The following is a 17,174-nucleotide window of genomic DNA, read 5'->3' as shown; positions in this document are numbered from 1 at the left end:
GAAGCCTGCACGCCTAGAGCCTGTGCTCCACAGCAAGAGAAGCCACCGCAGTGAGAAACCCGCGCACCACAGCGAAAAGTAGCCCCTGCTCGCCACAACTACAGAAAGCCTGCGCACAGCAATGAAGGCCCAACGCAGCCAAAAGTAAAAATTAATTAATTAATTAATTTAAAAAGATTAAGGAAAAATTAAGTGGTTAAGACCCCAGGCTCCCAATGCAGGGAGCATGGGTTCGAACCCCTGGTCAGGGAACTAGATCTGGCATGCCACAACTAAAAGATACCGCAAGCAGCAACGACGATCTGGCACAGCCAAATAAACTTAAAAAATAAAATAAATAAATATATATATTTAAAAGATTGAGGTAATTAAAATGGCAATGCTCCTCTCCAAAAAAATTTCTGGTTGAGATTGTTTTATTAGGTAAATTTTAAGAAACAGTTTATCCTCATCTAAAGTAAGTTTTTTCAGAAAGTAAAAAAGAGCAAAAGCTGCCTCACTCATTTTATCAGGCTGGTAATCTTGATTCTAAAACCAGATAACACTATAAAGTTACAGGCCAATTCACTTACAAAAGTAGGTGTAAAAAAATCCTAAATAAAATATTGACTAACCAAATCCAATAGTGCACTTTAAAAAAACAAGATTCTCCATATTAAAAGTTGAAAGAAAAAATATATGATTATCTCAACAGAAGAAGAAAAACTTCAAGAAATCAGCATCTGTTTAATAATTTTTATCTTAGCAAACCAGGTACAGAAGCAAGTCTCCTTAACTGGTAAAGGTTATATATACCAAATACTATAACAAATATAAAACAGACAAACTTCATATGCATTTCCCTTAAGTCAAAAGACACTACCATGCTGACTTGCAGAGTGCTGAAGGCCCTGACCAACACTGAGAGAAAGGAAAAAGAAAAGGAAACTTTTAGAAGGGAAGAGAGAAAACTGGCACTGTTGCCAGTGACATCACCTATCTAAAAGAACCAATACAATCCACAAATATCAGAACATCATTTCTCTACAAAATTAATCTATAAATTGAATGCAATCTCAAATTCTAGTTGAATTCCTTAAGGAACTCAAAACTTAACCTAAAAGGTCTATACAAAAATAAAAGGTTAACCAACAACTAAATCAACTTTTAAAAAAATAAGCTTGCAGGATCAGACATTAAGACATACTGTTTAAGTTATAGCCACAATAGTAAGAACATTAAGGTATGAGCACAAGAATAAAAGGCCAAACAGAACTGAATAAGAACTTACTCCATGACACCAAAAATTAAATGACAATTTAATAAAGGGTAAAAGGGCACCACAAATCAATGGCCCAAAAAATGGATTGTTTAATCAACGGCTCTTGACCATCCAAAATGAGGACTCTACCTTAAGAGTCATTTTCTCGAAGTAAAAATAAATTTGAAATTTGACAAAACAAACATTTAAAATTAGATATGAAACTCCTTAAAATTTCTAAAGGATTTTTTAAACTACATATACACCTCTTTATTAGAGTTCAAAGTACATGTTTAAGAGCTAGTGAAGAATAACCCCTGAAATGAGTTATTTAAGAGATGGCAATCTTCAGCTCTTACAAAATTATTTTTAATTATACATGAATATTCTATATTAAATTAGAGAATATTGAAAAAAGTATGTCTTCCAATATAAACCTTTGCTTTTCTCTTTCTCCAAAACTGAAATTCTGTTCACCTTTAAATTTAACACTACTATCAAGTTCATTTTCAAAAAGAAAAGGTTGCTATGTTTATTCTACCTCAGCCTCAAAATGTACATAGAGGCATTCATTATAGGCATGCCTGGCTACTTAAGTGCTATGAGTCATGTTTATTTTTCAAAGATAACACTCAGGGAATATCAATCAGAAGGACTGTGAAAAAGTACATTAAGAAAAACATTAGTATTTTCCAAACGTGAAGTTTTAAAACTTAGAGCATTAGCCAATATACAAGATGGTAAAAACAAATCACAACATAAAATTTCACAAATTTAAGTAGCATATGGCTATGGGTTTAAACAGTCAAAATTTTAAATGCTGATCACTTAGGATTGTAAAGAAAAAGACTGTAAAAATCAGAAATTTATTATGTAAAACATGAAAGTACTACCCAATAGCCTTTAAAAGATCAGGTTTTAAGGGGTCAACCTTATTCTAAATCTTATTTATTCAACTACATACAATACAATGTAAAACATTTTGTGGGTACTGTTAGTGTCTGTTAGAAACTTCTAATAAGCAAAAACTTGCATATATGTCAAAAAGTCTTAAGTAACAGTACACAGTATGAGTAAAAATAATAACACTATCGTTACACTAAATAAACAGAAACATAAGCTATTTTTAGTGGTAGACATGAAAACCAGAATTCCTTGTCTCTTCCATTTTGAAAACACCCAACTCTTAGGGGGCAATCCAGGCCTAATTAAAGTCCACGCTCTTTCACCATTTTTGGCCAGTGAAGTTACTACTGTTACTTTTTCTTTGGATAATGTCAAATAACTTGTGAGAGAATGGGCAAATAAGAGAACTGGGAAATAAGGCTTAATACAAGGGAGGGCGGGTGCACTGGATGGCTATTAAACAAAGGAAGGCTGCTCACCAAGCGACTTCTCCACAAGCAATGAATACCAATGTTTAAAAATTATATGTGTTAGAAAACAAACTTATGGTTACCAAAGGGGAAAAGAGGGGGGGATAAATTAGAGGAGTTTGGGATTAACAGATACACACTACTACATATAAAACAGATAAGCAACAAGATTTACTGTATAGCACAGGGAACTATATTCAATATCTTGTATAACCTATAATGGAAAAGAATCTGAAAAAGAACAGATAGACATGTATAACTAAATCACTTTGCTGTACACTTGAAACTATCACAACCTTGTAAATCAACTATATTTCAATAAAAAAGAAAAACAACCAAAATAAATTATATGTGTTAACATAGAACACTGGAATATAGTAATAACAGAATATAATAGACCAAACAGTATAAATCCTCCTTTTTTTAAATTCAGCTAATTAGCTCAAAAAAGCAACAAATACTTGGAAATGGAGAAAAACCAAGATCTGAAAATAAGCATAATTTGCATTATTTAGATAAGCCCTAAGAGAAAAGATTACAAAATGGCTGCAAGCATATACTTTAATCAACATTAACTAGACATCACAGTAGGGACTGTGAAGGGTTAAACAGTTTATACACAATAGGGATGATGTCAGTATATAGTGTTGACTGCTCACAGGGCTAATGAAAGAAAATCTGAACAGAAAACAATTCCAAAAACATGAACCTGGAGCAGTCAAACTGCTTGTTAATCTTTGAAATGCAAATAGGAAATACTAAATTAAAAATCTAACACACACACAACTTGTTAACAGCGTAACTTATTACTTTGAAAAGACAACAAGAACATTACAAAATAAAGCTTGAAATGTAAAACAAAGTGTTACATCTGCCCTTCAAACAGTCCTGCTATACCACAAAAAGTACTACTAATGATGGCTAAACAGTGAATAAATTATAATCTAATTTTAAAACAGACTGGATACAAAGATCTAACTTTTAAGTTTTACTGGGGAAAAAAAGAAAAGTCACCAGTTTTTCTTAGTATTTAACCAAGCAAGATCTACCAGCCTTCCGTCACAGTTCCTGTAATGTGCAAGCCTTAACTTTCCCAACAATCAAGATACATCCTGGGTGTGCCTATTGTGCCTGTGAGCCTGTGTTGAAACAAAACCAGGTCCAAAGCAAAACCGTCATAAACATGGGTCAGTTACTGACTGCTACTAAAAACCACTGGTGAGTTACAACAGGAATCCCTCTTAAATATGGTGTATTTTGTTTTTATTTTTATTAAAGTATTGTTGAGTTACAATGTCGTGTTAGTTTTATTCTGTTTTTAAACTATGATCACAAAATTAGAAAAAGCAAAAGCAACTAAACAGATGTATTCAAGAAACTGTTTTAAGACTAATTACAATTAGCTGGTAACAAATACTCTGTCTTGAAATGAAAAATGATAAATACTACTTAAAATAAATACTACTCTGTATTAAACGCTGAGGGGGTTTCTAGTGAGGAGGTTAGGAATGCCAATAAACAAAGGGCACTGGAATCAAGGATTCTACTCCCACAACCATTAACTAATCTTATCGCTCACAGCTAACACTCCACACGGTACTTACTTACTATGTGACCTGCACTGGATAGGAGCTTTGCAACCACTGTCTCATTTAATTCTCACAATAATCATGAAATATATACTGTCTGTTGTTATTCCCATTTTGCAGGTGAAGAAATGAGGCTTAGAAGTTAAAGAGCTTGCCTAAGATTATAAAGGTACTAAACCATAAAATCAGGGTTCAAACTTGAGCAATCTGGATGTGGTCTTTTAGGTTTCAGCTTCTTCATCCAGGAAATAAAAGGTTCTATTCTCTTTAGTTTAATTAACAAATGGGAAAACAATAACAGAATTTTCAACTTTTACACAAGACAAATCTAGAAGCAATGGAAAAGATATCTTTAAAAAATTAAGAACCCAAATACCCCAATATAAAAATGGACAATTCACAAAACATTTAAAGAAGCCTGATAAAGATACGGAAAATACTGAGGCTCACTAGACAAAGAAACCCAAGTTAAAACAAGATATCCTTTCAAACTTCGATAATGTCAGAATGGGAAAAGGGCACAATCATATCTTGTTGATAAAGGTGAAAGAAGCATTTTGAAAAGCTGTTTGTCCTTAAACATCAAAAGTCTTTGAAATGTAGATATGCACTAATCAACCAGATTACATTTCCGTAGGTTTCACTTAAGTAAGTGTATTACGTATGTATAAGAATGCTAAACCAACAACTTGTGATGATGGGAAATTTCACCAAGGGACAGACTGTGTAAATACATTTTTAGGTTGAAACTTATGAAACTGCCAGTATTGAAAATCACTTGTGAATAGAAAAGCATATGGTAATTTTAAAAATAATATATGTCTATATTTGAAATTGACATTTCTTGATATTAAATAAGGAAAAAAAAGGATACACAAAACACAGTATTTTAGGAAAGAAGAAAGACCAATAGAGACTATTTGAGAGGCAACTATATGTCCAGGCACTTTAACAAGCAGTCTTTAATTTCATACAATCACCCTGTGATATACTGTTATTCTCAGTTCACTGATTTGGGAGCAAGTCTTACAGAGGTTAAATAATTTAGGGAACTACTAAGAGGCAAGGCTAAGATTCAAACCAGGCCTATATATCTGACTACGAAGCCCATACTATTTCCACTGGGCTACACAAATACATTCCTTTCTCAAGTGTATTTGAAACAATACTGCTTTCAAAGCGTAAGAGACAATAAAAATATTTTTTAATGGCTGAATTTTATTAATCTCCCCACACCCCCAGCCCAAATTCATATGTTGAAGTCCTAATGGCTAGTACTTCAGAATGTAACTGTATGTGGAGTTAGGATCTTTAAAGAGACAATTAAGGTAAAATGAGGTCACATACGTGGGCCCTGATCCAATATGACTGGTATCCGTACACGAGGGGAGCGGGACACAGACTAAGGGAAGACCACGTGAGGACACAGCAAGGTGCCACCGACAAGCCAAGGAGAGAGTCCCTCAGAAGAAACCAAACCTGCCAACACCTCAATCTTAGATCTAGCCTCCAGAATTGTGAGAAAATACATTTCTGCTGTTTAAACCACCCAGTCAGTGGTATTTCGTTATGGCAGCTCTAGCAAACTAATTAATACTCTTACCCTGGAAGTACTGAACATCTTAAAAACCTAAACCTCATATCCCCCTTGTATTAAAGAATACGCTCCTTTTAGATTATCCATAAAGTACCAAAAGAGAATGTTTTATAAATGCTTCTAATACAATATTAGATCATTTTTAAAAATACATTATATCTAAGTTTAACCTACTAGAATTACCATATTTTAATAAATTAGTTGAAAAGCATTCACAGTCCATTCAAAAACCTTAACCAATCACAAAACTAGCCCAACATTTATCCAATAAAATAAGCACACATGAAGGTCCTGAGTAACGCAGCGGACCGCCCCGACACAAAGACCAGAGAACGTCTCACCCAAACACCTCATCCTCTCCTTGGCAGAATGGAACGGTGGCATTTCTTTCAAGTCCAACACTAAATAATAAATAATTTTTTTCAAGGCAGAGACCACACACAAACAAAAGAAGAAAGAGAGCTACAGTAAACTACATATACACACATACATACTACTAATTGTAACAAACTACAATTTTGGAAGCTGGAAAGTAAATGGATGAAGAAAACGGAAATTGTCTAGTGAAGTGTTGAGGGTAAGTGCCCAGAAAAAAAGCCTAGAAAAGTTCAGGAATCAGGAGTGGTGTAGGCTGAAAAGAACTGGTCAACACACTATACAAGGAGCAACTCCCAGACCCCATAACGCAAGAATCCCAATCAGACACTCAGTCCTTCACTCTGGAAAGTTTACACTAGGGAGACTACAAACAAAGGCCATTTCTGAAGGAAGGTATAATGGGAATAAAGTGCAAGTCTAAATACTGAATGGTAACTACCAACCACCTACTACCCTCCTCTTCCCCAATGCAGCCACAGAATCTTGGCAGTCAAGTTTATTCTCTTAGGCAGGAAAATCTCTCTGTGGAAAACAAATGCCTAAAAGAAAAAAGACGTACCAACACTGGCAAATGAAGATCTCACAAAGAAAATCAGATCCACTAGTTTACCCTTCAAAGAGGAACATCATCCTATAAGCTGTGCCCATGAAAATACACCTTCCCTTTTACTTTTTCTTTTTTTTATTACTTCTTCATAGGTCCCTGGACCCTTTATACTCTTCACCTCTGCTGTACATTTTAGACCAATGTCTTTCCCTTCTTTCTACCCAACACAATCCCATTCATCTTTTTTTACTTTTTTAATAACCTTGACAAAACCTTTTTTTTTTTTTTTTAATTTTTGGCTGTGTTGGGCCTTGGCTGCTGCACATGGGCTTCCTCTAGTTGCGGTGAGCAGGGGCTACTCTTCGTTGTGGTGTGTGGCTTCTCTTCTGTGGAGCACGGGCTCTAGGCACGTGGGCTTCAGTAGTTGTGGCATGAGGGCTCAGTAGTTGTAGCTCACGGGCTCTAGAACGCAGGCTCAGTAGCTGTGGCGCACGGGCTTAGTTGCTCCATGGCATGTGGGATCTTCCAAGACCAGGGCTCGAACCCGTGTCCCCTGAATTGGCAGGTGGACTCTTAACCACTGCGCCACCAGGGAAATCCCTTTCACTTTAAAAGTAAAAAAAAAAAAAAGTTTCATACATAAATCTGAAGAGACAGCCAATGACCATCAAACATTTAAGAAAGCCTTTAACTTGAAAAGTAAGAAGCAAAACAGAAGGAGAGGAAGAGAAATTTTAATACAAAAACAAATACATTAAAGCAGGGAACAGGAAAAATTTCAAACTATGTGAGATTAATATCCTCAGACAGAGAAAAACATTCATTGGTGAAATGAGAATGTTATTGGGACTTCCCTGGTGGCACAGTGGTTAAGAATCCGCCTGCCAATGCAGGAGACACAGGTTTGAGCCCTGGTCCAGGAAAATCCCCCATACTGTGGAAGAACTAAGCCCAAGCGTCACAGCTACTGAGCCTGTGCTCTAGAGCCCACGAGCCACAACTACTGAGGCCTCGTGCCACAATTTCTGAAGCCCGCGCGCCTAGAGCCCATGCTCCACAACTAGAGGAGCCACCGCAGTGAGAAGCCCATGCGCTGCAACGAAGAGTAGCCCCCGCTCGCTGCAACTAGAGAAACCCTGCATGCAGCAACAAAGACCCAACGCAGCAATAAATAAATAAATAAATATTTTTAAAAAGAATGTTGTTAAAAGGAACATTCATAAACCAAAAAAAAACTTTTGAAATTAAAAAAGACACTAAAAATTTTAAATTCAATAAGAGTTGGAATATAAAGAAAAGAACAGCAACAACAAAGACAGTAAACGGAAAAAAAAAAAAAGAGAAGTTTAAAAGAAAATAAATTAAAAAAAATAATAATTGGTTCAGAAGGCCCAAAAACCCCATAACAGAAGTTCTTCCTTTTCAGAGCCCATTACCAAAGAAATAATAAAGTTCTTAGCATTGAAGCAAATATGTTTCTAGATTAAAAAGGTCTAGCACTGGGCTTCCCTGGTGGCACAGTGGTTTAGAGTCCGCCTGCCGATGCAGGGGACACGGGTTCGTGCCCCGGTCTGGGAAGATCCCACATGCCGCAGAGCAGCTGGGCCCGTGAGCCATGGCCGCTGAGCCTGCGCTCCGCAACGGGAGAAGCCACAACAGTGAGAGGCCCGCATACCGCAAAAAAAAAAAAAAAAAAAAGTCTAGCACAATGAGTTGGGTTTTTTTTGTTTTTACAGAATCACACTAAGACTCATCACTAAAAAGTTTCAGAGCATCAGGAATAAAGAGAAGATACTAAAGGCTCCCAGAAAGAAAAAGCAGGTTTCTTACAAAGGACTGGGAATCAGAATGACATCAGATTTTTCACTGCAACACTGGAAACTAGAAGACACTTCGAGCAATGCCTTCAAAATTCTGAGGAAAAATAATTTCCAACTCTGACTTCTAACTACAGCCAAATTATTGGTCAGAAGAGGCTCTAAAAAACATACTCTTAAATAGTCCAGGTCTCAAAGAATTTGCTTCCCATGCTTCAGTAATAAGGGAGCTACGAGTAGTAATAAGCACACAGAAAAAAGGCAAAGAGAATTCCCATGATGATGGTGAAGAAAAGTTCCACTACAAGAAGCCAGCCAAGGAAGCAGCCAGTCCAAACTGGAACAGAAGGTTAAAGGTATCCAAGAAAAAAACTAAAAAACAATGAAAGATTACCTGATGTGTTTGATTATACTGAAAGGAGAGTTAAACATCAGAAGGAGAGTTTGGAGCTGAATAAGTGATGAATGCATGTAAAAGTAAGTAAATGAACACAAAGATTCATTAAATCTGGATAAAACAAAACGTTGCTTCAAAAGAAAATGTAACCAGAGCATACACAACATGGCGCAGATGTAAATGTTATGTAATCATAATAAAGCAAACTTAGTTAACCAAAATTTGTCATATAACCGTATCTAGAATAAGGGAAGTACACATCGTGGGGAGGGAGGCAATGTTTAAAAACTAAACTCCTATCTTCCACAGTGGGAAGACAAGAAATAAATTCTAAAACTGGAGCAAGTTAAGAAATGTTGGTTTAAGCATGTTACCTGGAAATACCAAAAAACTGTAGAGGAAACAAGTAAAAGACAGCAGTCATTCCTCTGGAGAGCTAGATTCTAGAGGGGAAAAAAAAAAAAAGCTAGGGACTACTCCCCCCCTACCAAGTCTGAGCCTTGTAGAACTATTTGACCGTATGTACTACTTTGATAAAAACTAAACTTTATATCATGCTTTTATTTTTAAAAATCATCATTTAGAATAATATTTAAGCACAGAGATAAACCCATGCACCTATGGTCAACTAATTTATGACAAAGGAGACAAGGATATACAATGGAGAAAAGACAGCCTCTTCAATAAGTGGTGCTGGGAAAACTGGACAGCTACATGTAAAAGAATGAAATTAGAACACTCCCTAACACCATACACAAAAATAAACTCAAAATGGATTAAAGACCTAAATGTAAGACCTGACACTATAAAACTCTTAGAGGAAAACATAGGAAGAACATTCTTTGACATAAATCACAGCAAGATCTTTCTTGATCCACCTCCTAGAGTAATGGAAATAAAAACAAAAATAAAAAAAAATGGGACCTAATGAAACTTAAAAGCTTTTGCAAAGCAAAGGAAACTGTAAACAAGACAAAAAGACAACCCTCAGAATGGGAGAAAATATTTGCAAATGAATCAACAGACAAAGGATTAATCTCCAAAATATATAAACAGCTCATGCAGCTCAATATTAAATAAACAAACAACCCAATCCAAAAATGGGCAGAAGACCTAAATAGACATTTCTCCAAAGAAGACATACAGATGGCCAAGAAGCACATGAAAAGCTGCTCAACATCACTAATTATTAGAGAAATGCAAATCAAAACTACAATGAGGTATCACCTCACACCAGTTAGAATGGGCATCATCAGAAAATCTACAAACAACAAATGCTGGAGAGGGTGTGGAGAAAAGGGAACCCTCCTGCATTGTTGGTGGGAATGTAAATTGATACAGCCACTATGAAGAACTGCATGATGGTTCCTTAAAAAACTAAAAATAGAATTACCATATGACCCAGCAATCCCACTCCTGGGCATATACCCAGAGAAAACCATCATTCAAAAAGACACACGCATCCCAATGTTTATTGCAGCACCATTTACAAAAGCCAGGTCATGGAAGCAACCTAAATGCCCATTAACAGATGAATGGTTAAAGAAGATGTGGTACATATATACAATGGAGTATTACTCAGCCATAAAAAGGAACAAAATTGGGTCATTTGTAGAGATGTGGATGGATCTAGAAACTGTCATACAGAGTTAAGTAAGTCAGAAAGAGAAAAACAAGTATCGTATATTAATGCATATATGTGGAACGTAGAAAAATGGTACAGATGAACCGGTTTGCAGGCAGAAATTGAGACACAGATGCAGAGAACAAACGTATGGACACCAAGGGGGGAAAGTGGCCCAGGGGCGGGGGGGATGAATTGAGAGATTGGGATTGACATATATACACTGATATGTATAAAATGGATAACTAATAAGAACCTGCTGTATAAAAAAATATATAAAATTCAAAAAAAATAAAGATACTCATGACCAAAATGTAAAAAAAAAGAATAATATTTAATTACAGAGCAACATATTCCCAGTACATTATTAAGGGGGAAATCACATTATAGAACATTACGTTCAACAGAAAACTAATATTGCATTAAAATAATAGGAAGTATACACACCAAAAGTGGTTTTTTTCTAGAGTAGCAGTATTACTTTCATTTTATGAAAGCTTTTCTGTATTTTTCAAGTTTTCTATATCACATATGCATTATTTTGTAATTTTAAAATAAAGTACTTTTAAGGAGTAGAAGGTTAATAGAGCTCAAAGAACAAAGAATTACAGTAATATTTATTCCTGCCTCAATAAGTCACTTAGATCCCACTGTGGGGTTAAAAATAAATGTGTTTTTTACAATTACTGTAAAAAATACTGGAGGACACTCAAAATCTAATCAGAAAACAAAACAATGCCAGGTCCCCAGGTCAGAAAATATTCATTTCTTTTTTCAAGTATGCTTACATCTGATCCGTCTTCAACTTCATACCAAGATTATCTGATTCAGAGCTGACTCTCCATATCAAAACTCTAGATGGAGTGGTCACTTTCTAAATTTAAAATTAACCTAAGAAATGAAAAAAGGAAACCAGTAAAAACTTCCCTATGTCCAAAACAGAACTAAAATTAGACAAACAAAAAAAAAAGCCAACCAACAAAGTAGAGGAAATACTTAAACCAATGGCAACGCTGCAAAAATAATACTAAACCTGAAGCTAGTGCAACCACTACAGAAGCCAAATATAGTCGGCACACACAGCCTCAAGAAAAATAACAAATACCAGAATGCTCAGAACATTATAATATCACAAAACTAGAAACTACAAATGCAAATGTTCATCAACAGTAGAATGGATAAACTAGTATTTCACACAATGGAATAAAATGAACAATATGGATGAATGGGTGAAACAAAGTTAAGCCAAAGAAGACAGACACAGAATACATACTGTATGATTCCATTTATGGAAGTACAAAAACAGGCAAAACTAATCTATGTTGTTACAAGTCAGAGTGGTTACCCTTTGGGAAGACATTTTAACTGTAAGAGGGCATGAGGGGAGCTGTTTCTTGATCTGGGTGTTGGTTACATGGACAACACTAATGATAGGTATACTTCTGTATGTGTTACACATGTTATACCATCAATAAAAATTTTCAATTGAAAAATTTCAATGGCCAACAAGCACATGAAAAGATAGTTAACATCATTAGTCATTAGGGAAACACAAATCAAAAATCACAGCAAGATACCACTTCACTCACACTCACTAGGACAGCCATAATAAAAAGCAAAAATATCAAGTGTTGGCAGAGGATGTGGAGAAAGTGGAACCTTCATACACTGCTGGTGGGAATGTAAAATGGTACAGCTGTGGAAACCAGTTTGGCTGATCCTCATTAGATGAAAAGTGGAATTACCATTTGACCCAGCAATTCCACTCCTAGGTATATGCCCAAAGAAACTGAAAATGGATACTCAAACAAATACTTGTACATGAATGTTCATAGCAACTCTACCTACTCACAATAGCTATAAGGTAGAAATAACCCAATTGTCTATTTACAGATGAATGGAGAATCAAAATGCAGTATATCCAAACACATACCCAAACACGTACCAAACAAGGGAATAAAAAGGAATAAAGCACTAACACTTGCTATGGCATAATAAACCTTGAAATCTCAGCTAAATAAAAGAAGCCAGACACAAAAGGCCACATATTCTACGATTCATTTATATGAAATGCCCAGAATAAGCAAATCCATAGAGACAGAAAGCGTATTAGGGGCTTCCCTGGTGGCACAGTGGTTAAGAATCTGCCTGCCGGGCTTCCCTGGTGGCGCAGTGGTTGAGAGTCCGCCTGTGGATGCAGGGGACGTGGGTTCGTGCCCCGGTCCGGGAGGATCCTGCGTGCCGCAGAGTGGCTGGGCCCGTGAGCCGTGGCCGCTGAGCCTGAGCGTCCGGAGCCTGTGCTCCGCAACGGGAGAGGCCACAACGGTGAGAGGTCCGCGTACCGCAAAAAAAAAAAAAAAAGAATCTGCCTGCCAATGCAGGGGACACGGGTTCAAGACCTGGTCCGGGAAGACCCCACATGCCACGGAGCAACTAAGCCCATGCACCACAACTACTGAGCCTGTGCTCTAGAGCCCGCAAGCCACAACTACTGAGCCTGAGCTCTAGAGCTCGCGTGTCACAACTACTGAGCCCGTGTACCACAACTACTGAAGCCCGTGTGCCACAACTACTGAAGCCCATGCACCTAGAGCCCGTGCTCTGCAACAAGAGAAGCCACTGCAATGAGAAGCCTGCGCAAGACCCAACGCAACCAAAAAATAAAAATAAATAAATAAATAATAAAAAAAAAGAAAGCATATTAGTGGTTGTCAGGGACTGGGGGGGTGGTGTTGCAAAGTGACTGCTCAATCTCAGTGGGTACAGGGCTTCCATTTGGGGTGATGAAAAAGTTCTGAAACTGAGTAGTAGTAATTGTTGTACAACATGGTGACGGTACTCAATGCCAATGAACTGTAACTTTAAAATGGTTACTGTGGTAAATTTTATGCTATAAATATGTAATCACAATTAAAAAAAATTTTTTTAAAAAGATAATAATGCAAGCCAGGATATAGTTAAGAACTCTCATACGATAGTAACTGCAAAGTAGTTTGGCAATAAGTAATTCATATCTTTACCCCAGTTCATATTTCTTCTTCTGAGAACCAATCCTAAGAAACAAAAAAGCTTTCAATCCAAAAGCACTCATGTAACATTTATAATAGTGACAGACAGAAAGAAAGAAAGAAAGAAAAAAGGGAGGGAAGGAAGGGAGGAAGGGAGGGAGGAAGGGAGGGAGGGAGGGAGGGAGGGAGGGAGGGAGGGAAGAAATCTAAATGTCCAATTATCAGGGAACAGGTAAGAAAATCATGATGCATTTACAAAATTAGTTATGCCAAAACTAAAGATGTTTACTAAAAGCATTCATTGTGAAATGGGGGAATGTTATATTATGAAGCAGATGTGATAAAAGCAGAATACAAATTCTATAAATACAAGCCAAACTATACATCAGAAAAGACTCAAAAGATGTTTACTATGGGTTTGCTATGGACACTATTTTCTTTCTGCTTTCTGCCCCTGGGAACAAAGCAAGCTTATTCTCATCTCAAGGCCTTTGGACCTACTATATCTTCCTCCTGATCTCTGCATGACTGTCTCCCTCATCTTTCAAGTCAACTCAAACTTCACCCCCTAAGAAAGGCCTTCCCTCATCACTCCAATCAAGCCAAGCCTTGGTGCAGCCTCTTCCCCCCACCTTTTCCCACATTTTATCTTCCTCTTTGCACTTATTACGACATGAGAATAACTGGATTACTGATTTATTGGTATATTCATCTTTCTCCTCCATCTCCTACTACAATGTAGACCCCCTGAGTACAGGGACTCTTACCTTATTATTTTAAATGTATCATGCCACTCCCTTCTGGTCTGCAGTTTCTGCTGAAAAATCAGCTGATAACCTTATGAGAGTTCCCTTATATGTTATTTGTTGCTTTTCTCTTGCTGCTTTTAATATTTTCTCTTTACCTTTAATTTTTGTCATTTTGATTACAATGTGTCGTGGTATCTTCCTCTGTGGGCTTAACCTGTATGGAACTCTCCATGCTTCCGGGACTTGGATGATTGTTTCCTTTCCCAGGTTAAGGAAGTTTTCAGCTATTCTTCAAATATGTTCTCAGGCCCTTTCTCTCTCTCTTCTTCTGGGACCCCTATACTGTGAATGTTAGTGCGCTTAATGTTCTTCCAGAGGTCTCTTGCGCTGTCCTCATTTCTTTGCATTCTTTTCTCTTTGTTCTGCTCCACAGTAGTGATCTCCCCTACTCTGTCTTCCAGCTCACTGATCCATTCTGCTTCATTTACTCTACTATTGATTCCTTCCAGTCTGTTTTTCACTTCAGTTATTGTATTGTTCAACTGTGTTTGGTTGTTCTTTGTATTTTCTCTTTGTTTAAAAATCCTTCTAACTTATCCATTTTTCTCCCGAGTTCTCGGATCACCCTTACAATCGTTACTCAACTCTTTCTCGGGTAGATTGCCTATCTCCACATCACTTAGCTCTTCTGGAGTTTTACCTTGTTCCTTCATCTGAAACACATTCCTCTGCCACCTCATTTGGGGTTAATTACGTTTCTCAACTTTGGAGAAGTAGCCTAGCCCTCTGTAGGAGACGTCCTATGGGTCCCAGCAGTGCACTCACCCAAGGGCCAGGGACCAGTGGTCCCAGGGTAGTGTCTGGCCTGCGTTTGCAGACTACAGGCTACTGGATCATAGTTTTCTTCCTTCTGATTTCTGGCCCCCTGGTGGGTGAGGCTGGTCTAGAAGCTTGTGTAGGCTTCCTGGCAGGAAGGGCTGATGCCTGCCTACTGGTGGGTGGAGCTGGGTCCTGGCCCTCTGGTGGGCAGGGCTGTGTTCAAGAAGTCTTTAGGCAACCTGTGTGCTAATGCATGGGGCTGTGGGGCTGTACTCCCACCCGGTTAGGTGTCTGGCCTAAGGCATCTGGCACTGAAGCCTACAGGCTGTTGGGCGGGGCCCAATGGGTCTAATGGGTGCTAATGACCCAAGCAAGATGTCTGCCTCAAGGAGAGTTCATGCAGATGAATAATCCCCAGTATATCTGCCACCAGCTTTTATGGCCCCAGCAGGAGCCACAGCCACACCCCGCCTCCCCAGGAGACCATCCAAGACCAGCAAGTGGGTCTGGTCCAGGCTCCTATGAGGTTACTGCTTTTGCCCTTGGTCCCGGTGCACGTGAGATTTTGTGCAATCCCTTTAAGAGTTAAGTCTCTGTTTCCCCGAGTCCTGTGCAGCTCCTGCAATTAAGCCCCACTGGCCTTCAAATCCAAATGCTCTGGGGGGGCACCTCTTCCCGATGCCAGACCCCCAGGCTGGGAAGCCTGATGTGGGCCTCAGAACTCTCACTCCTGTGGCACAGCCTCTGCAAGGTCACCCAAGGCAGGGGGTGGGAGTGGAGGGCTGGAGGATACGGATTCGATTATATTTCGAGTGCACCCCTCCTACCGTCTCGCTGTGCTTTCTTCTTTATGCCTTTAGATGTAGATCTTCTTCTGTAGGTCCCAGTCTTTTTTATCGATGGTTGTTCAGACGTTAGTTGTGACTTTGGTGTGTTCGTGAGAGGAGGTAAACTCAAGGTCCTTCCACTCCGCCATCCTGAGAGACTCCTCGGGACTCTTATCTTATTTATCTGTATATATCCAGGCCAGAGAACTGAACCTGACAGTAACAATGAATATTTGTGAAGCTAATCAATAATACTAGTTGACCGATTAACCTGCTCTTTTCCATACTCTGTTGATTTTCTATAATAGCACATACTGTTTTTATATTTTAATCTTTTGTTTTGCTGGCGGTTTTTGGCCAGGTGGCACGGCTTGTGGGATTTTATTTCCCCAACCAGGGATAAAACCTAGGCCCTCGGCAGTGAAAGCACGGAGTCCTAATCACTGGACCGCCAGGGAATTCCCTTTAATCTTTTTTTCTTTTTGCAGTACGCGGGCCTCTCACTGTTGTGGCCTCTCCTGTAGCGGAGCACAGGCTCCGGAAGCGGAGGCTCAGCGGCCATGGCTCACGGGCCCAGCCGCTCCGCGGCATGTGGGATCTTCCCGGACTGGGGCACGAACTTGTGTCCCCTGCATCGGCAGGCGGACTCTCAACCACTGCGCCACCAGGGAAGCCCCTTAATCTTATTTTTAAATATAAAATACTTCAGTGGGCAAGTAACACTTACCAAGCCAAAGAAAACATAACTTTGTGGATATTCCCTAAGGACAAGGCAAGGGTCTAGTTTCCAGTCAGAACAACAAAATCACTAATTATATATTCTTCCTAATAAAGGATAATGTTGTAGTACACTTCATAGCATATCTGACCAATTTTCAGAAATTTAGAGACCTACGTCAAACCTCTGATTCCATAAGGTACTTATAATAACCTTTCCCCCAACACCAATCTTACACCCACCATCCCAATGCCCGCCCCCCCCGCGTGTGCGCGCGCACACACACACACACACACACCCTCTGAGTAATATTTTAATAGAGTCACATCTGAGGCATGAGAATTATTTCAGAACTCACTGGAGCCAATATGCCAATATTAAATAATGTTGAGAAAAAAATTAAATAAATTTAATTTTACTCATATAAGTGAATTTCAAATTAAAATATACTAGAAAAACAGCCTACCTACATTTATTCTTCTGTAGTA

Source organism: Phocoena phocoena, chromosome 1, assembly GCF_963924675.1.
Source record: "Phocoena phocoena chromosome 1, mPhoPho1.1, whole genome shotgun sequence".
Classification (NCBI taxonomy): Eukaryota; Metazoa; Chordata; class Mammalia; order Artiodactyla; family Phocoenidae; genus Phocoena; species Phocoena phocoena.
This window is presented reverse-complemented; position numbering follows the sequence as displayed.